This window comes from Semicossyphus pulcher, unplaced genomic scaffold (assembly GCF_022749685.1).
Source record: "Semicossyphus pulcher isolate SPU_LCO1_2020_fin unplaced genomic scaffold, fSemPul1.0.p SCAF_20, whole genome shotgun sequence".
NCBI lineage: Eukaryota > Metazoa > Chordata > Actinopteri > Labriformes > Labridae > Semicossyphus > Semicossyphus pulcher.
Genome location: NW_027211694.1, coordinates 17,327,501 through 17,349,805, shown reverse-complemented (window position 1 = coordinate 17,349,805; position 22,305 = coordinate 17,327,501). Strand labels below are relative to the sequence as shown.

Genomic DNA, 22,305 nt, shown 5'->3' with positions numbered 1-22,305 from the left:
TAGTCTTGACAAAGCTTTGACCAATCCCTTGAAATATAATTGCATCAGTTCAGACAAAAGGCACAGAGATGGTTAGCGACATTCATTCTATGTTGAGCCTCGTCTGAAGCTGCATTTGAGGTTTGGCTGGTTTCAATACTCGGGAATTTGCCTCCATTGTAAAGAACAGCAAAGCAGGCACCGCTGGGATTTGAACCCAGGATCTCCTGTTTACTAGACAGGCACTTTGACCAACTAAGCCACGGCGCCATCCCTTCTTTGTGTTTGTGCATGTTTCATATTGAAAGTATAATTGAAGAAAATGAGCTTCTTAAAATCTTTTAACTCAAGTCAAAGGCAATGAAGGCAAAGTTGCGTGAAAAAGACTTACTCTTCAACCCTAGGATTTCATTGTCCAGGAAAAGCCAAGGACTTTGAAACCACCAGAGGAAAACCGCATCATCCCTGGAAGTCTTGAAAAAGAGATGGTGAAATTGTGAATGAGTGCTGTATAGTACTGTTTGTAACGGTTGGCCAACAAAGTTTATGCCGTGGACCTTGTGCTGCAGAGGAAAAACGACTCCCAGTTCATTGGTGACCTTGAACCATCCAATTACAGCAAAGCATCGTCCCTGGGTGGGCTTGAACCACCAACCTCTCGGTTAACAGCCGAGCGCGCTGGCCGATTGCGCCACAGAGACATGCACTGCTAGAAGAACGGAAGGAGAAAGTATTCAGTGGTACCGCTACCAGGTCTGAAAAGGCGACAGTGAAGTGAAGGTGTAAAAGGGGGATTTGAAGCCAATATCTCCCGTTTACAAGAAAGGCCCTTCCTGGAAAAGTTAAAGACAAGTGATGGTGGAAGGGCACTACTGGGATTTGAACCCAGCATCTCCTGTTTACAAGACAGGCGCTTTCACCAACTAAGCCATAGCGCCAGTAGTCTTGACAAAGCTTTGACCAATCCCTTGAAATATAATTGCATCAGTTCAGACAAAAGGCACAGAGATGGTTAGCGACATTCATTCTATGTTGAGCCTCGTCTGAAGCTGCATTTGAGGTTTGGCTGGTTTCAATACTCGGGAATTTGCCTCCATTGTAAAGAACAGCAAAGCAGGCACCGCTGGGATTTGAACCCAGGATCTCCTGTTTACTAGACAGGCACTTTGACCAACTAAGCCACGGCGCCATCCCTTCTTTGTGTTTGTGCATGTTTCATATTGAAAGTATAATTGAAGAAAATGAGCTTCTTAAAATCTTTTAACTCAAGTCAAAGGCAATGAAGGCAAAGTTGCGTGAAAAAGACTTACTCTTCAACCCTAGGATTTCATTGTCCAGGAAAAGCCAAGGACTTTGAAACCACCAGAGGAAAACCGCATCATCCCTGGAAGTCTTGAAAAAGAGATGGTGAAATTGTGAATGAGTGCTGTATAGTACTGTTTGTAACGGTTGGCCAACAAAGTTTATGCCGTGGACCTTGTGCTGCAGAGGAAAAACGACTCCCAGTTCATTGGTGACCTTGAACCATCCAATTACAGCAAAGCATCGTCCCTGGGTGGGCTTGAACCACCAACCTCTCGGTTAACAGCCGAGCGCGCTGGCCGATTGCGCCACAGAGACATGCACTGCTAGAAGAACGGAAGGAGAAAGTATTCAGTGGTACCGCTACCAGGTCTGAAAAGGCGACAGTGAAGTGAAGGTGTAAAAGGGGGATTTGAAGCCAATATCTCCCGTTTACAAGAAAGGCCCTTCCTGGAAAAGTTAAAGACAAGTGATGGTGGAAGGGCACTACTGGGATTTGAACCCAGCATCTCCTGTTTACAAGACAGGCGCTTTCACCAACTAAGCCATAGCGCCAGTAGTCTTGACAGAGCTTTGACCAATCCCTTGAAATATAATTGCATCAGTTCAGACAAAAGGCACAGAGATGGTTAGCGACATTCATTCTATGTTGAGCCTCGTCTGAAGCTGCATTTGAGGTTTGGCTGGTTTCAATACTCGGGAATTTGCCTCCATTGTAAAGAACAGCAAAGCAGGCACCGCTGGGATTTGAACCCAGGATCTCCTGTTTACTAGACAGGCACTTTGACCAACTAAGCCACGGCGCCATCCCTTCTTTGTGTTTGTGCATGTTTCATATTGAAAGTATAATTGAAGAAAATGAGCTTCTTAAAATCTTTTAACTCAAGTCAAAGGCAATGAAGGCAAAGTTGCGTGAAAAAGACTTACTCTTCAACCCTAGGATTTCATTGTCCAGGAAAAGCCAAGGACTTTGAAACCACCAGAGGAAAACCGCATCATCCCTGGAAGTCTTGAAAAAGAGATGGTGAAATTGTGAATGAGTGCTGTATAGTGCTGTTTGTAACGGTTGGCCAACAAAGTTTATGCCGTGGACCTTGTGCTGCAGAGGAAAAATGACTCCCAGTTCATTGGTGACCTTGAACCATCCAATTACAGCCACGCATCGTCCCTGGGTGGGCTTGAACCACCAACCTCTCGGTTAACAGCCGAGCGCGCTGGCCGATTGCGCCACAGAGACATGCACTGCTAGAAGAACGGAAGGAGAAAGTATTCAGTGGTACCGCTACCAGGTCTGAAAAGGCAACAGTGAAGTGAAGGTGTAAAAGGGGGATTTGAAGCCAATATCTCCCGTTTACAAGAAAGGCCCTTGCTGGAAAAGTTAAAGACAGGTGATGGTGGAAAGGTACTACTGGGATTCGAACCCAGGATCTCCTGTTTACAAGACAGGCGCTTTCACCAACTAAGCCATAGCGCCAATAGTCTTGACAAAGCTTTGACCAATCCCTTGAAATATAATTGCATCAGTTCAGACAAAAGGCACAGAGATGGTTAGCGACATTCATTCTATGTTGAGCCTCGTCTGAAGCTGCATTTGAGGTTTGGCTGGTTTCAATACTCGGGAATTTGCCTCCATTGTAAAGAACAGCAAAGCAGGCACCGCTGGGATTTGAACCCAGGATCTCCTGTTTACTAGACAGGCACTTTGACCAACTAAGCCACGGCGCCATCCCTTCTTTGTGTTTGTGCATGTTTCATATTGAAAGTATAATTGAAGAAAATGAGCTTCTTAAAATCTTTTAACTCAAGTCAAAGGCAATGAAGGCAAAGTTGCGTGAAAAAGACTTACTCTTCAACCCTAGGATTTCATTGTCCAGGAAAAGCCAAGGACTTTGAAACCACCAGAGGAAAACCGCATCATCCCTGGAAGTCTTGAAAAAGAGATGGTGAAATTGTGAATGAGTGCTGTATAGTACTGTTTGTAACGGTTGGCCAACAAAGTTTATGCCGTGGACCTTGTGCTGCAGAGGAAAAACGACTCCCAGTTCATTGGTGACCTTGAACCATCCAATTACAGCCACGCATCGTCCCTGGGTGGGCTTGAACCACCAACCTCTCGGTTAACAGCCGAGCGCGCTGGCCGATTGCGCCACAGAGACATGCACTGCTAGAAGAACGGAAGGAGAAAGTATTCAGTGGTACCGCTACCAGGTCTGAAAAGGCGACAGTGAAGTGAAGGTGTAAAAGGGGGATTTGAAGCCAATATCTCCCGTTTACAAGAAAGGCCCTTCCTGGAAAAGTTAAAGACAAGTGATGGTGGAAAGGCACTACTGGGATTTGAACCCAGGATCTCCTGTTCACAAGACAGGCGCTTTCACCAACTAAGCCATAGCGCCAATAGTCTTGACAAAGCTTTGACCAATCCCTTGAAATATAATTGCATCAGTTCAGACAAAAGGCACAGAGATGGTTAGCGACATTCATTCTATGTTGAGCCTCATCTGAAGCTGCATTTGAGGTTTGGCTGGTTTCAATACTCGGGAATTTAACTCCATTGTAAAGAAAAGCAAAGCAGGCACTGCTGGGATTTGAACCCAGGATCTCCTGTTTACTAGACAGGCACTTTGACCAACTAAGCCACGGCGCCATCCCTTCTTTGTGTTTGTGCATGTTTCATATTGAAAGTATAATTGAAGAAAATGAGCTTCTTAAAATCTTTTAACTCAAGTCAAAGGCAATGAAGGCAAAGTTGCGTGAAAAAGACTTACTCTTCAACCCTAGGATTTCATTGTCCAGGAAAAGCCAAGGACTTTGAAACCACCAGAGGAAAACCGCATCATCCCTGGAAGTCTTGAAAAAGAGATGGTGAAATTGTGAATGAGTGCTGTATAGTACTGTTTGTAACGGTTGGCCAACAAAGTTTATGCCGTGGACCTTGTGCTGCAGAGGAAAAACGACTCCCAGTTCATTGGTGACCTTGAACCATCCAATTACAGCCACGCATCGTCCCTGGGTGGGCTTGAACCACCAACCTCTCGGTTAACAGCCGAGCGCGCTGGCCGATTGCGCCACAGAGACATGCACTGCTAGAAGAACGGAAGGAGAAAGTATTCAGTGGTACCGCTACCAGGTCTGAAAAGGCGACAGTGAAGTGAAGGTGTAAAAGGGGGATTTGAAGCCAATATCTCCCGTTTACAAGAAAGGCCCTTCCTGGAAAAGTTAAAGACAAGTGATGGTGGAAGGGCACTACTGGGATTTGAACCCAGGATCTCCTGTTTACAAGACAGGCGCTTTCACCAACTAAGCCATAGCGCCAGTAGTCTTGACAAAGCTTTGACCAATCCCTTGAAATATAATTGCATCAGTTCAGACAAAAGGCACAGAGATGGTTAGCGACATTCATTCTATGTTGAGCCTCGTCTGAAGCTGCATTTGAGGTTTGGCTGGTTTCAATACTCGGGAATTTGCCTCCATTGTAAAGAACAGCAAAGCAGGCACCGCTGGGATTTGAACCCAGGATCTCCTGTTTACTAGACAGGCACTTTGACCAACTAAGCCACGGCGCCATCCCTTCTTTGTGTTTGTGCATGTTTCATATTGAAAGTATAATTGAAGAAAATGAGCTTCTTAAAATCTTTTAACTCAAGTCAAAGGCAATGAAGGCAAAGTTGCGTGAAAAAGACTTACTCTTCAACCCTAGGATTTCATTGTCCAGGAAAAGCCAAGGACTTTGAAACCACCAGAGGAAAACCGCATCATCCCTGGAAGTCTTGAAAAAGAGATGGTGAAATTGTGAATGAGTGCTGTATAGTACTGTTTGTAACGGTTGGCCAACAAAGTTTATGCCGTGGACCTTGTGCTGCAGAGGAAAAACGACTCACAGTTCATTGGTGACCTTGAACCATCCAATTACAGCCACGCATCGTCCCTGGGTGGGCTTGAACCACCAACCTCTCGGTTAACAGCCGAGCGCGCTGGCCGATTGCGCCACAGAGACATGCACTGCTAGAAGAACGGAAGGAGAAAGTATTCAGTGGTACCGCTACCAGGTCTGAAAAGGCGACAGTGAAGTGAAGGTGTAAAAGGGGGATTTGAAGCCAATATCTCCCGTTTACAAGAAAGGCCCTTCCTGGAAAAGTTAAAGACAAGTGATGGTGGAAGGGCACTACTGGGATTTGAACCCAGGATCTCCTGTTTACAAGACAGGCGCTTTCACCAACTAAGCCATAGCGCCAGTAGTCTTGACAAAGCTTTGACCAATCCCTTGAAATATAATTGCATCAGTTCAGACAAAAGGCACAGAGATGGTTAGCGACATTCATTCTATGTTGAGCCTCGTCTGAAGCTGCATTTGAGGTTTGGCTGGTTTCAATACTCGGGAATTTGCCTCCATTGTAAAGAACAGCAAAGCAGGCACCGCTGGGATTTGAACCCAGGATCTCCTGTTTACTAGACAGGCACTTTGACCAACTAAGCCACGGCGCCATCCCTTCTTTGTGTTTGTGCATGTTTCATATTGAAAGTATAATTGAAGAAAATGAGCTTCTTAAAATCTTTTAACTCAAGTCAAAGGCAATGAAGGCAAAGTTGCGTGAAAAAGACTTACTCTTCAACCCTAGGATTTCATTGTCCAGGAAAAGCCAAGGACTTTGAAACCACCAGAGGAAAACCGCATCATCCCTGGAAGTCTTGAAAAAGAGATGGTGAAATTGTGAATGAGTGCTGTATAGTACTGTTTGTAACGGTTGGCCAACAAAGTTTATGCCGTGGACCTTGTGCTGCAGAGGAAAAACGACTCCCAGTTCATTGGTGACCTTGAACCATCCAATTACAGCCACGCATCGTCCCTGGGTGGGCTTGAACCACCAACCTCTCGGTTAACAGCCGAGCGCGCTGGCCGATTGCGCCACAGAGACATGCACTGCTAGAAGAACGGAAGGAGAAAGTATTCAGTGGTACCGCTACCAGGTCTGAAAAGGCGACAGTGAAGTGAAGGTGTAAAAGGGGGATTTGAAGCCAATATCTCCCGTTTACAAGAAAGGCCCTTCCTGGAAAAGTTAAAGACAAGTGATGGTGGAAGGGCACTACTGGGATTTGAACCCAGGATCTCCTGTTTACAAGACAGGCGCTTTCACCAACTAAGCCATAGCGCCAGTAGTCTTGACAAAGCTTTGACCAATCCCTTGAAATATAATTGCATCAGTTCAGACAAAAGGCACAGAGATGGTTAGCGACATTCATTCTATGTTGAGCCTCGTCTGAAGCTGCATTTGAGGTTTGGCTGGTTTCAATACTCGGGAATTTGCCTCCATTGTAAAGAACAGCAAAGCAGGCACCGCTGGGATTTGAACCCAGGATCTCCTGTTTACTAGACAGGCACTTTGACCAACTAAGCCACGGCGCCATCCCTTCTTTGTGTTTGTGCATGTTTCATATTGAAAGTATAATTGAAGAAAATGAGCTTCTTAAAATCTTTTAACTCAAGTCAAAGGCAATGAAGGCAAAGTTGCGTGAAAAAGACTTACTCTTCAACCCTAGGATTTCATTGTCCAGGAAAAGCCAAGGACTTTGAAACCACCAGAGGAAAACCGCATCATCCCTGGAAGTCTTGAAAAAGAGATGGTGAAATTGTGAATGAGTGCTGTATAGTACTGTTTGTAACGGTTGGCCAACAAAGTTTATGCCGTGGACCTTGTGCTGCAGAGGAAAAACGACTCCCAGTTCATTGGTGACCTTGAACCATCCAATTACAGCCACGCATCGTCCCTGGGTGGGCTTGAACCACCAACCTCTCGGTTAACAGCCGAGCGCGCTGGCCGATTGCGCCACAGAGACATGCACTGCTAGAAGAACGGAAGGAGAAAGTATTCAGTGGTACCGCTACCAGGTCTGAAAAGGCGACAGTGAAGTGAAGGTGTAAAAGGGGGATTTGAAGCCAATATCTCCCGTTTACAAGAAAGGCCCTTCCTGGAAAAGTTAAAGACAAGTGATGGTGGAAAGGCACTACTGGGATTTGAACCCAGGATCTCCTGTTTACAAGACAGGCGCTTTCACCAACTAAGCCATAGCGCCAGTAGTCTTGACAAAGCTTTGACCAATCCCTTGAAATATAATTGCATCAGTTCAGACAAAAGGCACAGAGATGGTTAGCGACATTCATTCTATGTTGAGCCTCGTCTGAAGCTGCATTTGAGGTTTGGCTGGTTTCAATACTCGGGAATTTGCCTCCATTGTAAAGAACAGCAAAGCAGGCACCGCTGGGATTTGAACCCAGGATCTCCTGTTTACTAGACAGGCACTTTGACCAACTAAGCCACGGCGCCATCCCTTCTTTGTGTTTGTGCATGTTTCATATTGAAAGTATAATTGAAGAAAATGAGCTTCTTAAAATCTTTTAACTCAAGTCAAAGGCAATGAAGGCAAAGTTGCGTGAAAAAGACTTACTCTTCAACCCTAGGATTTCATTGTCCAGGAAAAGCCAAGGACTTTGAAACCACCAGAGGAAAACCGCATCATCCCTGGAAGTCTTGAAAAAGAGATGGTGAAATTGTGAATGAGTGCTGTATAGTACTGTTTGTAACGGTTGGCCAACAAAGTTTATGCCGTGGACCTTGTGCTGCAGAGGAAAAACGACTCCCAGTTCATTGGTGACCTTGAACCATCCAATTACAGCAAAGCATCGTCCCTGGGTGGGCTTGAACCACCAACCTCTCGGTTAACAGCCGAGCGCGCTGGCCGATTGCGCCACAGAGACATGCATGGCTAGAAGAACGGAAGGAGAAAGTATTCAGTGGTACCGCTACCAGGTCTGAAAAGGCGACAGTGAAGTGAAGGTGTAAAAGGGGGATTTGAAGCCAATATCTCCCGTTTACAAGAAAGGCCCTTCCTGGAAAAGTTAAAGACAAGTGATGGTGGAAAGGCACTACGGGGATTTGAACCCAGGATCTCCTGTTTACAAGACAGGCGCTTTCACCAACTAAGCCATAGCGCCAATAGTCTTGACAAAGCTTTGACCAATCCCTTGAAATATAATTGCATCAGTTCAGACAAAAGGCACAGAGATGGTTAGCAACATTCATTCTATGTTGAGCCTCGTCTGAAGCTGCATTTGAGGTTTGGCTGATTTCAATACTCGGGAATTTGCCTCCATTGTAAAGAACAGCAAAGCAGGCACCGCTGGGATTTGAACCCAGGATCTCCTGTTTACTAGACAGGCACTTTGACCAACTAAGCCACGGCGCCATCCCTTCTTTGTGTTTGTGCATGTTTCATATTGAAAGTATAATTGAAGAAAATGAGCTTCTTAAAATCTTTTAACTCAAGTCAAAGGCAATGAAGGCAAAGTTGCGTGAAAAAGACTTACTCTTCAACCCTAGGATTTCATTGTCCAGGAAAAGCCAAGGACTTTGAAACCACCAGAGGAAAACCGCATCATCCCTGGAAGTCTTGAAAAAGAGATGGTGAAATTGTGAATGAGTGCTGTATAGTACTGTTTGTAACGGTTGGCCAACAAAGTTTATGCCGTGGACCTTGTGCTGCAGAGGAAAAACGACTCCCAGTTCATTGGTGACCTTGAACCATCCAATTACAGCAAAGCATCGTCCCTGGGTGGGCTTGAACCACCAACCTCTCGGTTAACAGCCGAGCGCGCTGGCCGATTGCACCACAGAGACATGCATGGCTAGAAGAACGGAAGGAGAAAGTATTCAGTGGTACCGCTACCAGGTCTGAAAAGGCGACAGTGAAGTGAAGGTGTAAAAGGGGGATTTGAAGCCAATATCTCCCGTTTACAAGAAAGGCCCTTCCTGGAAAAGTTAAAGACAAGTGATGGTGGAAAGGCACTACTGGGATTTGAACCCAGGATCTCCTGTTTACAAGACAGGCGCTTTCACCAACTAAGCCATAGTGCCAATAGTCTTGACAAAGCTTTGACCAATCCCTTGAAATATAATTGCATCAGTTCAGACAAAAGGCACAGAGATGGTTAGCGACATTCATTCTATGTTGAGCCTCGTCTGAAGCTGCATTTGAGGTTTGGCTGGTTTCAATACTCGGGAATTTGCCTCCATTGTAAAGAACAGCAAAGCAGGCACCGCTGGGATTTGAACCCAGGATCTCCTGTTTACTAGACAGGCACTTTGACCAACTAAGCCACGGCGCCATCCCTTCTTTGTGTTTGTGCATGTTTCATATTGAAAGTATAATTGAAGAAAATGAGCTTCTTAAAATCTTTTAACTCAAGTCAAAGGCAATGAAGGCAAAGTTGCGTGAAAAAGACTTACTCTTCAACCCTGGGATTTCATTGTCCAGGAAAAGCCAAGGACTTTGAAACCACCAGAGGAAAACCGCATCATCCCTGGAAGTCTTGAAAAAGAGATGGTGAAATTGTGAATGAGTGCTGTATAGTGCTGTTTGTAACGGTTGGCCAACAAAGTTTATGCCGTGGACCTTGTGCTGCAGAGGAAAAATGACTCCCAGTTCATTGGTGACCTTGAACCATCCAATTACAGCCACGCATCGTCCCTGGGTGGGCTTGAACCACCAACCTCTCGGTTAACAGCCGAGCGCGCTGGCCGATTGCGCCACAGAGACATGCACTGCTAGAAGAACGGAAGGAGAAAGTATTCAGTGGTACCGCTACCAGGTCTGAAAAGGCAACAGTGAAGTGAAGGTGTAAAAGGGGGATTTGAAGCCAATATCTCCCGTTTACAAGAAAGGCCCTTGCTGGAAAAGTTAAAGACAGGTGATGGTGGAAAGGTACTACTGGGATTCGAACCCAGGATCTCCTGTTTACAAGACAGGCGCTTTCACCAACTAAGCCATAGCGCCAATAGTCTTGACAAAGCTTTGACCAATCCCTTGAAATATAATTGCATCAGTTCAGACAAAAGGCACAGAGATGGTTAGCGACATTCATTCTATGTTGAGCCTCGTCTGAAGCTGCATTTGAGGTTTGGCTGGTTTCAATACTCGGGAATTTGCCTCCATTGTAAAGAACAGCAAAGCAGGCACCGCTGGGATTTGAACCCAGGATCTCCTGTTTACTAGACAGGCACTTTGACCAACTAAGCCACGGCGCCATCCCTTCTTTGTGTTTGTGCATGTTTCATATTGAAAGTATAATTGAAGAAAATGAGCTTCTTAAAATCTTTTAACTCAAGTCAAAGGCAATGAAGGCAAAGTTGCGTGAAAAAGACTTACTCTTCAACCCTAGGATTTCATTGTCCAGGAAAAGCCAAGGACTTTGAAACCACCAGAGGAAAACCGCATCATCCCTGGAAGTCTTGAAAAAGAGATGGTGAAATTGTGAATGAGTGCTGTATAGTGCTGTTTGTAACGGTTGGCCAACAAAGTTTATGCCGTGGACCTTGTGCTGCAGAGGAAAAATGACTCCCAGTTCATTGGTGACCTTGAACCATCCAATTACAGCCACGCATCGTCCCTGGGTGGGCTTGAACCACCAACCTCTCGGTTAACAGCCGAGCGCGCTGGCCGATTGCGCCACAGAGACATGCACTGCTAGAAGAACGGAAGGAGAAAGTATTCAGTGGTACCGCTACCAGGTCTGAAAAGGCAACAGTGAAGTGAAGGTGTAAAAGGGGGATTTGAAGCCAATATCTCCCGTTTACAAGAAAGGCCCTTGCTGGAAAAGTTAAAGACAGGTGATGGTGGAAAGGTACTACTGGGATTCGAACCCAGGATCTCCTGTTTACAAGACAGGCGCTTTCACCAACTAAGCCATAGCGCCAATAGTCTTGACAAAGCTTTGACCAATCCCTTGAAATATAATTGCATCAGTTCAGACAAAAGGCACAGAGATGGTTAGCGACATTCATTCTATGTTGAGCCTCGTCTGAAGCTGCATTTGAGGTTTGGCTGGTTTCAATACTCGGGAATTTGCCTCCATTGTAAAGAACAGCAAAGCAGGCACCGCTGGGATTTGAACCCAGGATCTCCTGTTTACTAGACAGGCACTTTGACCAACTAAGCCACGGCGCCATCCCTTCTTTGTGTTTGTGCATGTTTCATATTGAAAGTATAATTGAAGAAAATGAGCTTCTTAAAATCTTTTAACTCAAGTCAAAGGCAATGAAGGCAAAGTTGCGTGAAAAAGACTTACTCTTCAACCCTAGGATTTCATTGTCCAGGAAAAGCCAAGGACTTTGAAACCACCAGAGGAAAACCGCATCATCCCTGGAAGTCTTGAAAAAGAGATGGTGAAATTGTGAATGAGTGCTGTATAGTACTGTTTGTAACGGTTGGCCAACAAAGTTTATGCCGTGGACCTTGTGCTGCAGAGGAAAAACGACTCCCAGTTCATTGGTGACCTTGAACCATCCAATTACAGCAAAGCATCGTCCCTGGGTGGGCTTGAACCACCAACCTCTCGGTTAACAGCCGAGCGCGCTGGCCGATTGCGCCACAGAGACATGCATGGCTAGAAGAACGGAAGGAGAAAGTATTCAGTGGTACCGCTACCAGGTCTGAAAAGGCGACAGTGAAGTGAAGGTGTAAAAGGGGGATTTGAAGCCAATATCTCCCGTTTACAAGAAAGGCCCTTCCTGGAAAAGTTAAAGACAAGTGATGGTGGAAAGGCACTACGGGGATTTGAACCCAGGATCTCCTGTTTACAAGACAGGCGCTTTCACCAACTAAGCCATAGCGCCAATAGCCTTGACAAAGCTTTGACCAATCCCTTGAAATATAATTGCATCAGTTCAGACAAAAGGCACAGAGATGGTTAGCGACATTCATTCTATGTTGAGCCTCATCTGAAGCTGCATTTGAGGTTTGGCTGGTTTCAATACTCGGGAATTTAACTCCATTGTAAAGAAAAGCAAAGCAGGCACTGCTGGGATTTGAACCCAGAATCTCCTGTTTACTAGACAGGCACTTTGACCAACTAAGCCACGGCGCCATCCCTTCTTTGTGTTTGTGCATGTTTCATATTGAAAGTATAATTGAAGAAAATGAGCTTCTTAAAATCTTTTAACTCAAGTCAAAGGCAATGAAGGCAAAGTTGCGTGAAAAAGACTTACTCTTCAACCCTAGGATTTCATTGTCCAGGAAAAGCCAAGGACTTTGAAACCACCAGAGGAAAACCGCATCATCCCTGGAAGTCTTGAAAAAGAGATGGTGAAATTGTGAATGAGTGCTGTATAGTACTGTTTGTAACGGTTGGCCAACAAAGTTTATGCCGTGGACCTTGTGCTGCAGAGGAAAAACGACTCCCAGTTCATTGGTGACCTTGAACCATCCAATTACAGCCACGCATCGTCCCTGGGTGGGCTTGAACCACCAACCTCTCGGTTAACAGCCGAGCGCGCTGGCCGATTGCGCCACAGAGACATGCACTGCTAGAAGAACGGAAGGAGAAAGTATTCAGTGGTACCGCTACCAGGTCTGAAAAGGCGACAGTGAAGTGAAGGTGTAAAAGGGGGATTTGAAGCCAATATCTCCCGTTTACAAGAAAGGCCCTTCCTGGAAAAGTTAAAGACAAGTGATGGTGGAAGGGCACTACTGGGATTTGAACCCAGGATCTCCTGTTTACAAGACAGGCGCTTTCACCAACTAAGCCATAGCGCCAGTAGTCTTGACAAAGCTTTGACCAATCCCTTGAAATATAATTGCATCAGTTCAGACAAAAGGCACAGAGATGGTTAGCGACATTCATTCTATGTTGAGCCTCGTCTGAAGCTGCATTTGAGGTTTGGCTGGTTTCAATACTCGGGAATTTGCCTCCATTGTAAAGAACAGCAAAGCAGGCACCGCTGGGATTTGAACCCAGGATCTCCTGTTTACTAGACAGGCACTTTGACCAACTAAGCCACGGCGCCATCCCTTCTTTGTGTTTGTGCATGTTTCATATTGAAAGTATAATTGAAGAAAATGAGCTTCTTAAAATCTTTTAACTCAAGTCAAAGGCAATGAAGGCAAAGTTGCGTGAAAAAGACTTACTCTTCAACCCTAGGATTTCATTGTCCAGGAAAAGCCAAGGACTTTGAAACCACCAGAGGAAAACCGCATCATCCCTGGAAGTCTTGAAAAAGAGATGGTGAAATTGTGAATGAGTGCTGTATAGTACTGTTTGTAACGGTTGGCCAACAAAGTTTATGCCGTGGACCTTGTGCTGCAGAGGAAAAACGACTCACAGTTCATTGGTGACCTTGAACCATCCAATTACAGCCACGCATCGTCCCTGGGTGGGCTTGAACCACCAACCTCTCGGTTAACAGCCGAGCGCGCTGGCCGATTGCGCCACAGAGACATGCACTGCTAGAAGAACGGAAGGAGAAAGTATTCAGTGGTACCGCTACCAGGTCTGAAAAGGCGACAGTGAAGTGAAGGTGTAAAAGGGGGATTTGAAGCCAATATCTCCCGTTTACAAGAAAGGCCCTTCCTGGAAAAGTTAAAGACAAGTGATGGTGGAAAGGCACTACTGGGATTTGAACCCAGGATCTCCTGTTTACAAGACAGGCGCTTTCACCAACTAAGCCATAGCGCCAGTAGTCTTGACAAAGCTTTGACCAATCCCTTGAAATATAATTGCATCAGTTCAGACAAAAGGCACAGAGATGGTTAGCGACATTCATTCTATGTTGAGCCTCGTCTGAAGCTGCATTTGAGGTTTGGCTGGTTTCAATACTCGGGAATTTGCCTCCATTGTAAAGAACAGCAAAGCAGGCACCGCTGGGATTTGAACCCAGGATCTCCTGTTTACTAGACAGGCACTTTGACCAACTAAGCCACGGCGCCATCCCTTCTTTGTGTTTGTGCATGTTTCATATTGAAAGTATAATTGAAGAAAATGAGCTTCTTAAAATCTTTTAACTCAAGTCAAAGGCAATGAAGGCAAAGTTGCGTGAAAAAGACTTACTCTTCAACCCTAGGATTTCATTGTCCAGGAAAAGCCAAGGACTTTGAAACCACCAGAGGAAAACCGCATCATCCCTGGAAGTCTTGAAAAAGAGATGGTGAAATTGTGAATGAGTGCTGTATAGTACTGTTTGTAACGGTTGGCCAACAAAGTTTATGCCGTGGACCTTGTGCTGCAGAGGAAAAACGACTCCCAGTTCATTGGTGACCTTGAACCATCCAATTACAGCAAAGCATCGTCCCTGGGTGGGCTTGAACCACCAACCTCTCGGTTAACAGCCGAGCGCGCTGGCCGATTGCGCCACAGAGACATGCATGGCTAGAAGAACGGAAGGAGAAAGTATTCAGTGGTACCGCTACCAGGTCTGAAAAGGCGACAGTGAAGTGAAGGTGTAAAAGGGGGATTTGAAGCCAATATCTCCCGTTTACAAGAAAGGCCCTTCCTGGAAAAGTTAAAGACAAGTGATGGTGGAAAGGCACTACGGGGATTTGAACCCAGGATCTCCTGTTTACAAGACAGGCGCTTTCACCAACTAAGCCATAGCGCCAATAGTCTTGACAAAGCTTTGACCAATCCCTTGAAATATAATTGCATCAGTTCAGACAAAAGGCACAGAGATGGTTAGCAACATTCATTCTATGTTGAGCCTCGTCTGAAGCTGCATTTGAGGTTTGGCTGATTTCAATACTCGGGAATTTGCCTCCATTGTAAAGAACAGCAAAGCAGGCACCGCTGGGATTTGAACCCAGGATCTCCTGTTTACTAGACAGGCACTTTGACCAACTAAGCCACGGCGCCATCCCTTCTTTGTGTTTGTGCATGTTTCATATTGAAAGTATAATTGAAGAAAATGAGCTTCTTAAAATCTTTTAACTCAAGTCAAAGGCAATGAAGGCAAAGTTGCGTGAAAAAGACTTACTCTTCAACCCTAGGATTTCATTGTCCAGGAAAAGCCAAGGACTTTGAAACCACCAGAGGAAAACCGCATCATCCCTGGAAGTCTTGAAAAAGAGATGGTGAAATTGTGAATGAGTGCTGTATAGTACTGTTTGTAACGGTTGGCCAACAAAGTTTATGCCGTGGACCTTGTGCTGCAGAGGAAAAACGACTCCCAGTTCATTGGTGACCTTGAACCATCCAATTACAGCAAAGCATCGTCCCTGGGTGGGCTTGAACCACCAACCTCTCGGTTAACAGCCGAGCGCGCTGGCCGATTGCACCACAGAGACATGCATGGCTAGAAGAACGGAAGGAGAAAGTATTCAGTGGTACCGCTACCAGGTCTGAAAAGGCGACAGTGAAGTGAAGGTGTAAAAGGGGGATTTGAAGCCAATATCTCCCGTTTACAAGAAAGGCCCTTCCTGGAAAAGTTAAAGACAAGTGATGGTGGAAAGGCACTACTGGGATTTGAACCCAGGATCTCCTGTTTACAAGACAGGCGCTTTCACCAACTAAGCCATAGTGCCAATAGTCTTGACAAAGCTTTGACCAATCCCTTGAAATATAATTGCATCAGTTCAGACAAAAGGCACAGAGATGGTTAGCGACATTCATTCTATGTTGAGCCTCGTCTGAAGCTGCATTTGAGGTTTGGCTGGTTTCAATACTCGGGAATTTGCCTCCATTGTAAAGAACAGCAAAGCAGGCACCGCTGGGATTTGAACCCAGGATCTCCTGTTTACTAGACAGGCACTTTGACCAACTAAGCCACGGCGCCATCCCTTCTTTGTGTTTGTGCATGTTTCATATTGAAAGTATAATTGAAGAAAATGAGCTTCTTAAAATCTTTTAACTCAAGTCAAAGGCAATGAAGGCAAAGTTGCGTGAAAAAGACTTACTCTTCAACCCTGGGATTTCATTGTCCAGGAAAAGCCAAGGACTTTGAAACCACCAGAGGAAAACCGCATCATCCCTGGAAGTCTTGAAAAAGAGATGGTGAAATTGTGAATGAGTGCTGTATAGTGCTGTTTGTAACGGTTGGCCAACAAAGTTTATGCCGTGGACCTTGTGCTGCAGAGGAAAAATGACTCCCAGTTCATTGGTGACCTTGAACCATCCAATTACAGCCACGCATCGTCCCTGGGTGGGCTTGAACCACCAACCTCTCGGTTAACAGCCGAGCGCGCTGGCCGATTGCGCCACAGAGACATGCACTGCTAGAAGAACGGAAGGAGAAAGTATTCAGTGGTACCGCTACCAGGTCTGAAAAGGCAACAGTGAAGTGAAGGTGTAAAAGGGGGATTTGAAGCCAATATCTCCCGTTTACAAGAAAGGCCCTTGCTGGAAAAGTTAAAGACAGGTGATGGTGGAAAGGTACTACTGGGATTCGAACCCAGGATCTCCTGTTTACAAGACAGGCGCTTTCACCAACTAAGCCATAGCGCCAATAGTCTTGACAAAGCTTTGACCAATCCCTTGAAATATAATTGCATCAGTTCAGACAAAAGGCACAGAGATGGTTAGCGACATTCATTCTATGTTGAGCCTCGTCTGAAGCTGCATTTGAGGTTTGGCTGGTTTCAATACTCGGGAATTTGCCTCCATTGTAAAGAACAGCAAAGCAGGCACCGCTGGGATTTGAACCCAGGATCTCCTGTTTACTAGACAGGCACTTTGACCAACTAAGCCACGGCGCCATCCCTTCTTTGTGTTTGTGCATGTTTCATATTGAAAGTATAATTGAAGAAAATGAGCTTCTTAAAATCTTTTAACTCAAGTCAAAGGCAATGAAGGCAAAGTTGCGTGAAAAAGACTTACTCTTCAACCCTAGGATTTCATTGTCCAGGAAAAGCCAAGGACTTTGAAACCACCAGAGGAAAACCGCATCATCCCTGGAAGTCTTGAAAAAGAGATGGTGAAATTGTGAATGAGTGCTGTATAGTGCTGTTTGTAACGGTTGGCCAACAAAGTTTATGCCGTGGACCTTGTGCTGCAGAGGAAAAATGACTCCCAGTTCATTGGTGACCTTGAACCATCCAATTACAGCCACGCATCGTCCCTGGGTGGGCTTGAACCACCAACCTCTCGGTTAACAGCCGAGCGCGCTGGCCGATTGCGCCACAGAGACATGCACTGCTAGAAGAACGGAAGGAGAAAGTATTCAGTGGTACCGCTACCAGGTCTGAAAAGGCAACAGTGAAGTGAAGGTGTAAAAGGGGGATTTGAAGCCAATATCTCCCGTTTACAAGAAAGGCCCTTGCTGGAAAAGTTAAAGACAGGTGATGGTGGAAAGGTACTACTGGGATTCGAACCCAGGATCTCCTGTTTACAAGACAGGCGCTTTCACCAACTAAGCCATAGCGCCAATAGTCTTGACAAAGCTTTGACCAATCCCTTGAAATATAATTGCATCAGTTCAGACAAAAGGCACAGAGATGGTTAGCGACATTCATTCTATGTTGAGCCTCGTCTGAAGCTGCATTTGAGGTTTGGCTGGTTTCAATACTCGGGAATTTGCCTCCATTGTAAAGAACAGCAAAGCAGGCACCGCTGGGATTTGAACCCAGGATCTCCTGTTTACTAGACAGGCACTTTGACCAACTAAGCCACGGCGCCATCCCTTCTTTGTGTTTGTGCATGTTTCATATTGAAAGTATAATTGAAGAAAATGAGCTTCTTAAAATCTTTTAACTCAAGTCAAAGGCAATGAAGGCAAAGTTGCGTGAAAAAGACTTACTCTTCAACCCTAGGATTTCATTGTCCAGGAAAAGCCAAGGACTTTGAAACCACCAGAGGAAAACCGCATCATCCCTGGAAGTCTTGAAAAAGAGATGGTGAAATTGTGAATGAGTGCTGTATAGTACTGTTTGTAACGGTTGGCCAACAAAGTTTATGCCGTGGACCTTGTGCTGCAGAGGAAAAACGACTCCCAGTTCATTGGTGACCTTGAACCATCCAATTACAGCAAAGCATCGTCCCTGGGTGGGCTTGAACCACCAACCTCTCGGTTAACAGCCGAGCGCGCTGGCCGATTGCGCCACAGAGACATGCATGGCTAGAAGAACGGAAGGAGAAAGTATTCAGTGGTACCGCTACCAGGTCTGAAAAGGCGACAGTGAAGTGAAGGTGTAAAAGGGGGATTTGAAGCCAATATCTCCCGTTTACAAGAAAGGCCCTTCCTGGAAAAGTTAAAGACAAGTGATGGTGGAAAGGCACTACGGGGATTTGAACCCAGGATCTCCTGTTTACAAGACAGGCGCTTTCACCAACTAAGCCATAGCGCCAATAGCCTTGACAAAGCTTTGACCAATCCCTTGAAATATAATTGCATCAGTTCAGACAAAAGGCACAGAGATGGTTAGCGACATTCATTCTATGTTGAGCCTCATCTGAAGCTGCATTTGAGGTTTGGCTGGTTTCAATACTCGGGAATTTAACTCCATTGTAAAGAAAAGCAAAGCAGGCACTGCTGGGATTTGAACCCAGAATCTCCTGTTTACTAGACAGGCACTTTGACCAACTAAGCCACGGCGCCATCCCTTCTTTGTGTTTGTGCATGTTTCATATTGAAAGTATAATTGAAGAAAATGAGCTTCTTAAAATCTTTTAACTCAAGTCAAAGGCAATGAAGGCAAAGTTGCGTGAAAAAGACTTACTCTTCAACCCTAGGATTTCATTGTCCAGGAAAAGCCAAGGACTTTGAAACCACCAGAGGAAAACCGCATCATCCCTGGAAGTCTTGAAAAAGAGATGGTGAAATTGTGAATGAGTGCTGTATAGTACTGTTTGTAACGGTTGGCCAACAAAGTTTATGCCGTGGACCTTGTGCTGCAGAGGAAAAACGACTCCCAGTTCATTGGTGACCTTGAACCATCCAATTACAGCCACGCATCGTCCCTGGGTGGGCTTGAATCACCAACCTCTCGGTTAACAGCCGAGCGCGCTGGCCGATTGCGCCACAGAGACATGCACTGCTAGAAGAACGGAAGGAGAAAGTATTCAGTGGTACCGCTACCAAGTCTGAAAAGGCGACAGTGAAGTGAAGGTGTAAAAGGGGGATTTGAAGCCAATATCTCCCGTTTACAAGAAAGGCCCTTCCTGGAAAAGTTAAAGACAAGTGATGGTGGAAAGGCACTACTGGGATTTGAACCCAGGATCTCCTGTTTACAAGACAGGCGCTTTCACCAACTAAGCCATAGCGCCAATAGTCTTGACAAAGCTTTGACCAATCCCTTGAAATATAATTGCATCAGTTCAGACAAAAGGCACAGAGATGGTTAGCGACATTCATTCTATGTTGAGCCTCGTCTGAAGCTGCATTTGAGGTTTGGCTGGTTTCAATACTCGGGAATTTGCCTCCATTGTAAAGAACAGCAAAGCAGGCACCGCTGGGATTTGAACCCAGGATCTCCTGTTTACTAGACAGGCACTTTGACCAACTAAGCCACGGCGCCATCCCTTCTTTGTGCTTGTGCATGTTTCATATTGAAAGTATAATTGAAGAAAATGAGCTTCTTAAAATCTTTTAACTCAAGTCAAAGGCAATGAAGGCAAAGTTGCGTGAAAAAGACTTACTCTTCAACCCTAGGATTTCATTGTCCAGGAAAAGCCAAGGACTTTGAAACCACCAGAGGAAAACCGCATCATCCCTGGAAGTCTTGAAAAAGAGATGGTGAAATTGTGAATGAGTGCTGTATAGTACTGTTTGTAACGGTTGGCCAACAAAGTTTATGCCGTGGACCTTGTGCTGCAGAGGAAAAACGACTCCCAGTTCATTGGTGACCTTGAACCATCCAATTACAGCAAAGCATCGTCCCTGGGTGGGCTTGAACCACCAACCTCTCGGTTAACAGCCGAGCGCGCTGGCCGATTGCGCCAAAGCTGGGGAACAATAGTCTGTATGGCGGGGGGAAGAAAGAGGAAAGAAGGGGAAGAAGGGGGAAGGAAGAAAAAGAGGGAAAAGAGAGGAAAAAGAGAGAAAAGGAGAGAAAAGGAGAGAAAATGAGGACTCTTAATGGCTCTTCTGCATGTGAAAAGCCCCTCCAGCTCATAATTTTTTATAATAATTCCAGAAATCACCCAAATGTTGAATATTTGTGGTTTCTGTAAATAGGAATTATGGATCCAAAGGTCGCAGGTTCAATCCCTGCCTGGATCAACACAAATTTCACCCAAAGTGCTTTGGATTGTTTAGATTAAAAAAGTGAAATAAGTTAAATGAGTTATATGAGTTATATGACATAAGAAAACACTTATTAGTATTCAGATTTAGTGAAATCAATACTATTTGTCATTCTGTATTTTATTATGCATTCATGATGTGCAGGAAAGTGATAGTGTGATTTTCATTTCACCTCAGTTTTTAGTTTTATTGTTTTATAGTTTTATTGACATTAATTCAAAGAACTGTATAAGTTATAAGACATTATTCCGAACTAATGAATTGAAAATATTAGCTTTTATTGTCTCTTTTCCATCTAAGTAATTTTATAGTCACAATATTATGGTACTGTATTGTGTTATCATCTGCATGGTGGGGCAAAAAGCAAAACCTTGTTTGACTCCTGGTTTTACACTGAGATTTAAATAAGTCAAATGAAAGAATTGTTGTAGAAACAAACCACATATTTATTATAAATAGAAAACACAGTGAAAACAAAGACGTCCCACCCCCCAAACCCTCTCTTTCACGCACCCCATCTCCACACACACACGCACACAACATTATAGAACGACAATTAATTGAACACAACAAAATAAATAAGAAAAATTATATAATCAAATGACTCCAGTAGTGCAAAGAACACAATAGTGAATAAATACAATACCAAAAAAAAAGAATAAAATACAAATGTCTGCCCTTTTCCACTAAATGTCTTCCAGCCACTGCTCCAGTGGCATCCCTGCGTGGGTCTGACAGTAGATGGTCTGTGGCCGCTTTCTTCGGTGGCTACACTTTCTTGGGAGGCTAAAGAGAAGCAGAAACATTAGTATAAAGAATACAACATCAACAATCTGCACATGACAATTTGATATTAGTTTACAAATACCTTCTTAGTATTGAAACCACAGTCACATGTCTGTGGGCCCTTGAACAGAGTTGCCTGCCCCCTCAGCTGCATTGGGCATTCCTCAATCTGTAATATTTCATGACAACAAATAAGCAAGTGTCTTTTTAAAAACATTTAGCTTCATCATTTATAACTGTATGCTAATTGCTTTATACAACTCTACCTTCTGATAGAGGTCATGCCACTTCTTCTGGCGGGGAGCAGGCCTGTTTCTTGCATCGGACGGCCAAACACCTGCGGCAGCAAACCTCCGCAGGCGTCACATCCATTCATCATCACCCATAGTCCTGTGTTTTTGTTGTGTTGAAGCCATCTGTGGCCAAAGAGGAGAAAAAATGTACACTATCAAATCCCACCATCTTAACACATAATGCTACCATCATAAGGTAAGATAAGACAGAACAAAGTCAATGTTAATATAGTATAGATATGTGGAATTAACTTATTCACAACTACTAATAAAACATAGCGATTAAGCATGGAATATAGGGCAAAAATACATAAACGAAGGGTACAACAGGTAAAAGTAAGGGTCAGTAAGGGTCATGTTGTGTGTAATAATTCAAGTTTCATTAGAAGTATATATAAGTTATAAGGTCATACTGTAAACAAAACACTGTTACTGTGAAATTGTTATTTAGCCTACCACACAGCAAAACTCCCCATTCTTTTTTAGTAACTGACCCCTCCCTCCACGAGATGTTAATAAATAATCAATAAGCTCATGAAATAGGGCAATGTTATATTCTGTATATAAAAAACTTAGCCGAAATGGCCTCAACAACGTTAGTATCGAGGTGATACGACAACGACGTGTGGAGATACAGGATGCATGACGATGTAACACGACAAAATACAATACAAACATAACTTACGCGTCTCTAACGCTGACAACAATAATCATTGTAGTGAATGAAGACATTGACCGTGTTAACCAAGACGACTGTCGGTCTTTTTTTTTTTTATACCGACAACTGGATTTGACACAAAGACGCTAACCACAATGGCGCGAACGATCAATATAATAATATATGGATGACAATAGTTGTATTGATGCCATTTACCTTGAGATTGAGAGCTGAAATTCCGCTTCGAGTTTGAGTTTGCCGCCGCATCCGGTTCCCCGCAGAAAGTTGGACT

General features: G+C 44.6%; 1 long non-coding RNA gene and 64 other non-coding genes across 66 annotated transcripts in view; all 65 read right to left on the bottom strand.

Moving 5' to 3' along the window:
* Positions 1-175: 175 nt before the first annotated feature.
* Positions 176-249, bottom strand: trnat-agu (transfer RNA threonine (anticodon AGU)). Its single transcript has one exon. It is a non-coding gene; the product is annotated as a tRNA-Thr (tRNA).
* Positions 250-606: 357 nt separating this feature from the next.
* trnan-guu (transfer RNA asparagine (anticodon GUU)) lies at positions 607-680 on the bottom strand. Its single transcript has one exon. It is a non-coding gene; the product is annotated as a tRNA-Asn (tRNA).
* A 163-nt stretch (positions 681-843) lies between these two features.
* Positions 844-917, bottom strand: trnat-ugu (transfer RNA threonine (anticodon UGU)). Its single transcript has one exon. It is a non-coding gene; the product is annotated as a tRNA-Thr (tRNA).
* Positions 918-1,094: 177 nt separating this feature from the next.
* Positions 1,095-1,168, bottom strand: trnat-agu (transfer RNA threonine (anticodon AGU)). The gene has a single exon. It is a non-coding gene; the product is annotated as a tRNA-Thr (tRNA).
* Positions 1,169-1,525: 357 nt separating this feature from the next.
* trnan-guu (transfer RNA asparagine (anticodon GUU)) lies at positions 1,526-1,599 on the bottom strand. The gene has a single exon. It is a non-coding gene; the product is annotated as a tRNA-Asn (tRNA).
* Positions 1,600-1,762: 163 nt separating this feature from the next.
* Positions 1,763-1,836, bottom strand: trnat-ugu (transfer RNA threonine (anticodon UGU)). The gene has a single exon. It is a non-coding gene; the product is annotated as a tRNA-Thr (tRNA).
* Positions 1,837-2,013: 177 nt separating this feature from the next.
* Positions 2,014-2,087, bottom strand: trnat-agu (transfer RNA threonine (anticodon AGU)). Its single transcript has one exon. It is a non-coding gene; the product is annotated as a tRNA-Thr (tRNA).
* A 357-nt stretch (positions 2,088-2,444) lies between these two features.
* trnan-guu (transfer RNA asparagine (anticodon GUU)) lies at positions 2,445-2,518 on the bottom strand. Its single transcript has one exon. It is a non-coding gene; the product is annotated as a tRNA-Asn (tRNA).
* A 163-nt stretch (positions 2,519-2,681) lies between these two features.
* Positions 2,682-2,755, bottom strand: trnat-ugu (transfer RNA threonine (anticodon UGU)). The gene has a single exon. It is a non-coding gene; the product is annotated as a tRNA-Thr (tRNA).
* Positions 2,756-2,932: 177 nt separating this feature from the next.
* Positions 2,933-3,006, bottom strand: trnat-agu (transfer RNA threonine (anticodon AGU)). The gene has a single exon. It is a non-coding gene; the product is annotated as a tRNA-Thr (tRNA).
* A 357-nt stretch (positions 3,007-3,363) lies between these two features.
* trnan-guu (transfer RNA asparagine (anticodon GUU)) lies at positions 3,364-3,437 on the bottom strand. The gene has a single exon. It is a non-coding gene; the product is annotated as a tRNA-Asn (tRNA).
* A 163-nt stretch (positions 3,438-3,600) lies between these two features.
* trnat-ugu (transfer RNA threonine (anticodon UGU)) lies at positions 3,601-3,674 on the bottom strand. The gene has a single exon. It is a non-coding gene; the product is annotated as a tRNA-Thr (tRNA).
* A 177-nt stretch (positions 3,675-3,851) lies between these two features.
* Positions 3,852-3,925, bottom strand: trnat-agu (transfer RNA threonine (anticodon AGU)). The gene has a single exon. It is a non-coding gene; the product is annotated as a tRNA-Thr (tRNA).
* Positions 3,926-4,282: 357 nt separating this feature from the next.
* trnan-guu (transfer RNA asparagine (anticodon GUU)) lies at positions 4,283-4,356 on the bottom strand. The gene has a single exon. It is a non-coding gene; the product is annotated as a tRNA-Asn (tRNA).
* A 163-nt stretch (positions 4,357-4,519) lies between these two features.
* trnat-ugu (transfer RNA threonine (anticodon UGU)) lies at positions 4,520-4,593 on the bottom strand. The gene has a single exon. It is a non-coding gene; the product is annotated as a tRNA-Thr (tRNA).
* Positions 4,594-4,770: 177 nt separating this feature from the next.
* Positions 4,771-4,844, bottom strand: trnat-agu (transfer RNA threonine (anticodon AGU)). Its single transcript has one exon. It is a non-coding gene; the product is annotated as a tRNA-Thr (tRNA).
* A 357-nt stretch (positions 4,845-5,201) lies between these two features.
* Positions 5,202-5,275, bottom strand: trnan-guu (transfer RNA asparagine (anticodon GUU)). Its single transcript has one exon. It is a non-coding gene; the product is annotated as a tRNA-Asn (tRNA).
* Positions 5,276-5,438: 163 nt separating this feature from the next.
* Positions 5,439-5,512, bottom strand: trnat-ugu (transfer RNA threonine (anticodon UGU)). Its single transcript has one exon. It is a non-coding gene; the product is annotated as a tRNA-Thr (tRNA).
* Positions 5,513-5,689: 177 nt separating this feature from the next.
* On the bottom strand, positions 5,690-5,763 carry trnat-agu (transfer RNA threonine (anticodon AGU)). Its single transcript has one exon. It is a non-coding gene; the product is annotated as a tRNA-Thr (tRNA).
* A 357-nt stretch (positions 5,764-6,120) lies between these two features.
* trnan-guu (transfer RNA asparagine (anticodon GUU)) lies at positions 6,121-6,194 on the bottom strand. The gene has a single exon. It is a non-coding gene; the product is annotated as a tRNA-Asn (tRNA).
* A 163-nt stretch (positions 6,195-6,357) lies between these two features.
* trnat-ugu (transfer RNA threonine (anticodon UGU)) lies at positions 6,358-6,431 on the bottom strand. The gene has a single exon. It is a non-coding gene; the product is annotated as a tRNA-Thr (tRNA).
* Positions 6,432-6,608: 177 nt separating this feature from the next.
* Positions 6,609-6,682, bottom strand: trnat-agu (transfer RNA threonine (anticodon AGU)). Its single transcript has one exon. It is a non-coding gene; the product is annotated as a tRNA-Thr (tRNA).
* A 357-nt stretch (positions 6,683-7,039) lies between these two features.
* trnan-guu (transfer RNA asparagine (anticodon GUU)) lies at positions 7,040-7,113 on the bottom strand. Its single transcript has one exon. It is a non-coding gene; the product is annotated as a tRNA-Asn (tRNA).
* A 163-nt stretch (positions 7,114-7,276) lies between these two features.
* On the bottom strand, positions 7,277-7,350 carry trnat-ugu (transfer RNA threonine (anticodon UGU)). The gene has a single exon. It is a non-coding gene; the product is annotated as a tRNA-Thr (tRNA).
* Positions 7,351-7,527: 177 nt separating this feature from the next.
* Positions 7,528-7,601, bottom strand: trnat-agu (transfer RNA threonine (anticodon AGU)). The gene has a single exon. It is a non-coding gene; the product is annotated as a tRNA-Thr (tRNA).
* A 357-nt stretch (positions 7,602-7,958) lies between these two features.
* Positions 7,959-8,032, bottom strand: trnan-guu (transfer RNA asparagine (anticodon GUU)). Its single transcript has one exon. It is a non-coding gene; the product is annotated as a tRNA-Asn (tRNA).
* A 163-nt stretch (positions 8,033-8,195) lies between these two features.
* Positions 8,196-8,269, bottom strand: trnat-ugu (transfer RNA threonine (anticodon UGU)). Its single transcript has one exon. It is a non-coding gene; the product is annotated as a tRNA-Thr (tRNA).
* Positions 8,270-8,446: 177 nt separating this feature from the next.
* trnat-agu (transfer RNA threonine (anticodon AGU)) lies at positions 8,447-8,520 on the bottom strand. The gene has a single exon. It is a non-coding gene; the product is annotated as a tRNA-Thr (tRNA).
* Positions 8,521-8,877: 357 nt separating this feature from the next.
* Positions 8,878-8,951, bottom strand: trnan-guu (transfer RNA asparagine (anticodon GUU)). Its single transcript has one exon. It is a non-coding gene; the product is annotated as a tRNA-Asn (tRNA).
* Positions 8,952-9,114: 163 nt separating this feature from the next.
* On the bottom strand, positions 9,115-9,188 carry trnat-ugu (transfer RNA threonine (anticodon UGU)). Its single transcript has one exon. It is a non-coding gene; the product is annotated as a tRNA-Thr (tRNA).
* A 177-nt stretch (positions 9,189-9,365) lies between these two features.
* trnat-agu (transfer RNA threonine (anticodon AGU)) lies at positions 9,366-9,439 on the bottom strand. Its single transcript has one exon. It is a non-coding gene; the product is annotated as a tRNA-Thr (tRNA).
* A 357-nt stretch (positions 9,440-9,796) lies between these two features.
* On the bottom strand, positions 9,797-9,870 carry trnan-guu (transfer RNA asparagine (anticodon GUU)). The gene has a single exon. It is a non-coding gene; the product is annotated as a tRNA-Asn (tRNA).
* Positions 9,871-10,033: 163 nt separating this feature from the next.
* Positions 10,034-10,107, bottom strand: trnat-ugu (transfer RNA threonine (anticodon UGU)). The gene has a single exon. It is a non-coding gene; the product is annotated as a tRNA-Thr (tRNA).
* A 177-nt stretch (positions 10,108-10,284) lies between these two features.
* On the bottom strand, positions 10,285-10,358 carry trnat-agu (transfer RNA threonine (anticodon AGU)). The gene has a single exon. It is a non-coding gene; the product is annotated as a tRNA-Thr (tRNA).
* A 357-nt stretch (positions 10,359-10,715) lies between these two features.
* trnan-guu (transfer RNA asparagine (anticodon GUU)) lies at positions 10,716-10,789 on the bottom strand. Its single transcript has one exon. It is a non-coding gene; the product is annotated as a tRNA-Asn (tRNA).
* Positions 10,790-10,952: 163 nt separating this feature from the next.
* On the bottom strand, positions 10,953-11,026 carry trnat-ugu (transfer RNA threonine (anticodon UGU)). The gene has a single exon. It is a non-coding gene; the product is annotated as a tRNA-Thr (tRNA).
* A 177-nt stretch (positions 11,027-11,203) lies between these two features.
* trnat-agu (transfer RNA threonine (anticodon AGU)) lies at positions 11,204-11,277 on the bottom strand. The gene has a single exon. It is a non-coding gene; the product is annotated as a tRNA-Thr (tRNA).
* Positions 11,278-11,634: 357 nt separating this feature from the next.
* On the bottom strand, positions 11,635-11,708 carry trnan-guu (transfer RNA asparagine (anticodon GUU)). Its single transcript has one exon. It is a non-coding gene; the product is annotated as a tRNA-Asn (tRNA).
* Positions 11,709-11,871: 163 nt separating this feature from the next.
* trnat-ugu (transfer RNA threonine (anticodon UGU)) lies at positions 11,872-11,945 on the bottom strand. Its single transcript has one exon. It is a non-coding gene; the product is annotated as a tRNA-Thr (tRNA).
* Positions 11,946-12,122: 177 nt separating this feature from the next.
* On the bottom strand, positions 12,123-12,196 carry trnat-agu (transfer RNA threonine (anticodon AGU)). The gene has a single exon. It is a non-coding gene; the product is annotated as a tRNA-Thr (tRNA).
* Positions 12,197-12,553: 357 nt separating this feature from the next.
* On the bottom strand, positions 12,554-12,627 carry trnan-guu (transfer RNA asparagine (anticodon GUU)). Its single transcript has one exon. It is a non-coding gene; the product is annotated as a tRNA-Asn (tRNA).
* Positions 12,628-12,790: 163 nt separating this feature from the next.
* On the bottom strand, positions 12,791-12,864 carry trnat-ugu (transfer RNA threonine (anticodon UGU)). The gene has a single exon. It is a non-coding gene; the product is annotated as a tRNA-Thr (tRNA).
* A 177-nt stretch (positions 12,865-13,041) lies between these two features.
* trnat-agu (transfer RNA threonine (anticodon AGU)) lies at positions 13,042-13,115 on the bottom strand. Its single transcript has one exon. It is a non-coding gene; the product is annotated as a tRNA-Thr (tRNA).
* A 357-nt stretch (positions 13,116-13,472) lies between these two features.
* trnan-guu (transfer RNA asparagine (anticodon GUU)) lies at positions 13,473-13,546 on the bottom strand. Its single transcript has one exon. It is a non-coding gene; the product is annotated as a tRNA-Asn (tRNA).
* Positions 13,547-13,709: 163 nt separating this feature from the next.
* trnat-ugu (transfer RNA threonine (anticodon UGU)) lies at positions 13,710-13,783 on the bottom strand. Its single transcript has one exon. It is a non-coding gene; the product is annotated as a tRNA-Thr (tRNA).
* Positions 13,784-13,960: 177 nt separating this feature from the next.
* Positions 13,961-14,034, bottom strand: trnat-agu (transfer RNA threonine (anticodon AGU)). The gene has a single exon. It is a non-coding gene; the product is annotated as a tRNA-Thr (tRNA).
* A 357-nt stretch (positions 14,035-14,391) lies between these two features.
* Positions 14,392-14,465, bottom strand: trnan-guu (transfer RNA asparagine (anticodon GUU)). The gene has a single exon. It is a non-coding gene; the product is annotated as a tRNA-Asn (tRNA).
* Positions 14,466-14,628: 163 nt separating this feature from the next.
* On the bottom strand, positions 14,629-14,702 carry trnat-ugu (transfer RNA threonine (anticodon UGU)). Its single transcript has one exon. It is a non-coding gene; the product is annotated as a tRNA-Thr (tRNA).
* A 177-nt stretch (positions 14,703-14,879) lies between these two features.
* trnat-agu (transfer RNA threonine (anticodon AGU)) lies at positions 14,880-14,953 on the bottom strand. Its single transcript has one exon. It is a non-coding gene; the product is annotated as a tRNA-Thr (tRNA).
* Positions 14,954-15,310: 357 nt separating this feature from the next.
* On the bottom strand, positions 15,311-15,384 carry trnan-guu (transfer RNA asparagine (anticodon GUU)). The gene has a single exon. It is a non-coding gene; the product is annotated as a tRNA-Asn (tRNA).
* Positions 15,385-15,547: 163 nt separating this feature from the next.
* On the bottom strand, positions 15,548-15,621 carry trnat-ugu (transfer RNA threonine (anticodon UGU)). The gene has a single exon. It is a non-coding gene; the product is annotated as a tRNA-Thr (tRNA).
* A 177-nt stretch (positions 15,622-15,798) lies between these two features.
* On the bottom strand, positions 15,799-15,872 carry trnat-agu (transfer RNA threonine (anticodon AGU)). The gene has a single exon. It is a non-coding gene; the product is annotated as a tRNA-Thr (tRNA).
* A 357-nt stretch (positions 15,873-16,229) lies between these two features.
* Positions 16,230-16,303, bottom strand: trnan-guu (transfer RNA asparagine (anticodon GUU)). Its single transcript has one exon. It is a non-coding gene; the product is annotated as a tRNA-Asn (tRNA).
* A 163-nt stretch (positions 16,304-16,466) lies between these two features.
* On the bottom strand, positions 16,467-16,540 carry trnat-ugu (transfer RNA threonine (anticodon UGU)). Its single transcript has one exon. It is a non-coding gene; the product is annotated as a tRNA-Thr (tRNA).
* Positions 16,541-16,717: 177 nt separating this feature from the next.
* trnat-agu (transfer RNA threonine (anticodon AGU)) lies at positions 16,718-16,791 on the bottom strand. Its single transcript has one exon. It is a non-coding gene; the product is annotated as a tRNA-Thr (tRNA).
* Positions 16,792-17,148: 357 nt separating this feature from the next.
* Positions 17,149-17,222, bottom strand: trnan-guu (transfer RNA asparagine (anticodon GUU)). The gene has a single exon. It is a non-coding gene; the product is annotated as a tRNA-Asn (tRNA).
* Positions 17,223-17,385: 163 nt separating this feature from the next.
* On the bottom strand, positions 17,386-17,459 carry trnat-ugu (transfer RNA threonine (anticodon UGU)). Its single transcript has one exon. It is a non-coding gene; the product is annotated as a tRNA-Thr (tRNA).
* Positions 17,460-17,636: 177 nt separating this feature from the next.
* trnat-agu (transfer RNA threonine (anticodon AGU)) lies at positions 17,637-17,710 on the bottom strand. The gene has a single exon. It is a non-coding gene; the product is annotated as a tRNA-Thr (tRNA).
* A 357-nt stretch (positions 17,711-18,067) lies between these two features.
* On the bottom strand, positions 18,068-18,141 carry trnan-guu (transfer RNA asparagine (anticodon GUU)). Its single transcript has one exon. It is a non-coding gene; the product is annotated as a tRNA-Asn (tRNA).
* A 163-nt stretch (positions 18,142-18,304) lies between these two features.
* Positions 18,305-18,378, bottom strand: trnat-ugu (transfer RNA threonine (anticodon UGU)). The gene has a single exon. It is a non-coding gene; the product is annotated as a tRNA-Thr (tRNA).
* A 177-nt stretch (positions 18,379-18,555) lies between these two features.
* On the bottom strand, positions 18,556-18,629 carry trnat-agu (transfer RNA threonine (anticodon AGU)). The gene has a single exon. It is a non-coding gene; the product is annotated as a tRNA-Thr (tRNA).
* A 357-nt stretch (positions 18,630-18,986) lies between these two features.
* On the bottom strand, positions 18,987-19,060 carry trnan-guu (transfer RNA asparagine (anticodon GUU)). Its single transcript has one exon. It is a non-coding gene; the product is annotated as a tRNA-Asn (tRNA).
* A 163-nt stretch (positions 19,061-19,223) lies between these two features.
* Positions 19,224-19,297, bottom strand: trnat-ugu (transfer RNA threonine (anticodon UGU)). The gene has a single exon. It is a non-coding gene; the product is annotated as a tRNA-Thr (tRNA).
* A 177-nt stretch (positions 19,298-19,474) lies between these two features.
* trnat-agu (transfer RNA threonine (anticodon AGU)) lies at positions 19,475-19,548 on the bottom strand. Its single transcript has one exon. It is a non-coding gene; the product is annotated as a tRNA-Thr (tRNA).
* A 1,363-nt stretch (positions 19,549-20,911) lies between these two features.
* LOC138599790 (uncharacterized) overlaps positions 20,912-22,305 on the bottom strand; it is a 1,407-nt gene continuing 13 nt past the window's right edge. Inside the window, exons 1-4 of one of the 2 annotated variants that reach the window (XR_011308742.1) lie at positions 22,230-22,305; positions 21,329-21,478; positions 21,145-21,231; positions 20,912-21,062 (exon numbers count right to left, since the gene is read on the bottom strand). The exon at positions 22,230-22,305 is cut by the window's right edge and continues 13 nt beyond it. This is a non-coding gene — a long non-coding RNA (uncharacterized lncRNA). Of the gene's footprint in view, positions 21,063-21,144; positions 21,232-21,328; positions 21,803-22,229 lie in introns of those variants that run through there. The other variant, XR_011308741.1, reaches the window with a different exon arrangement.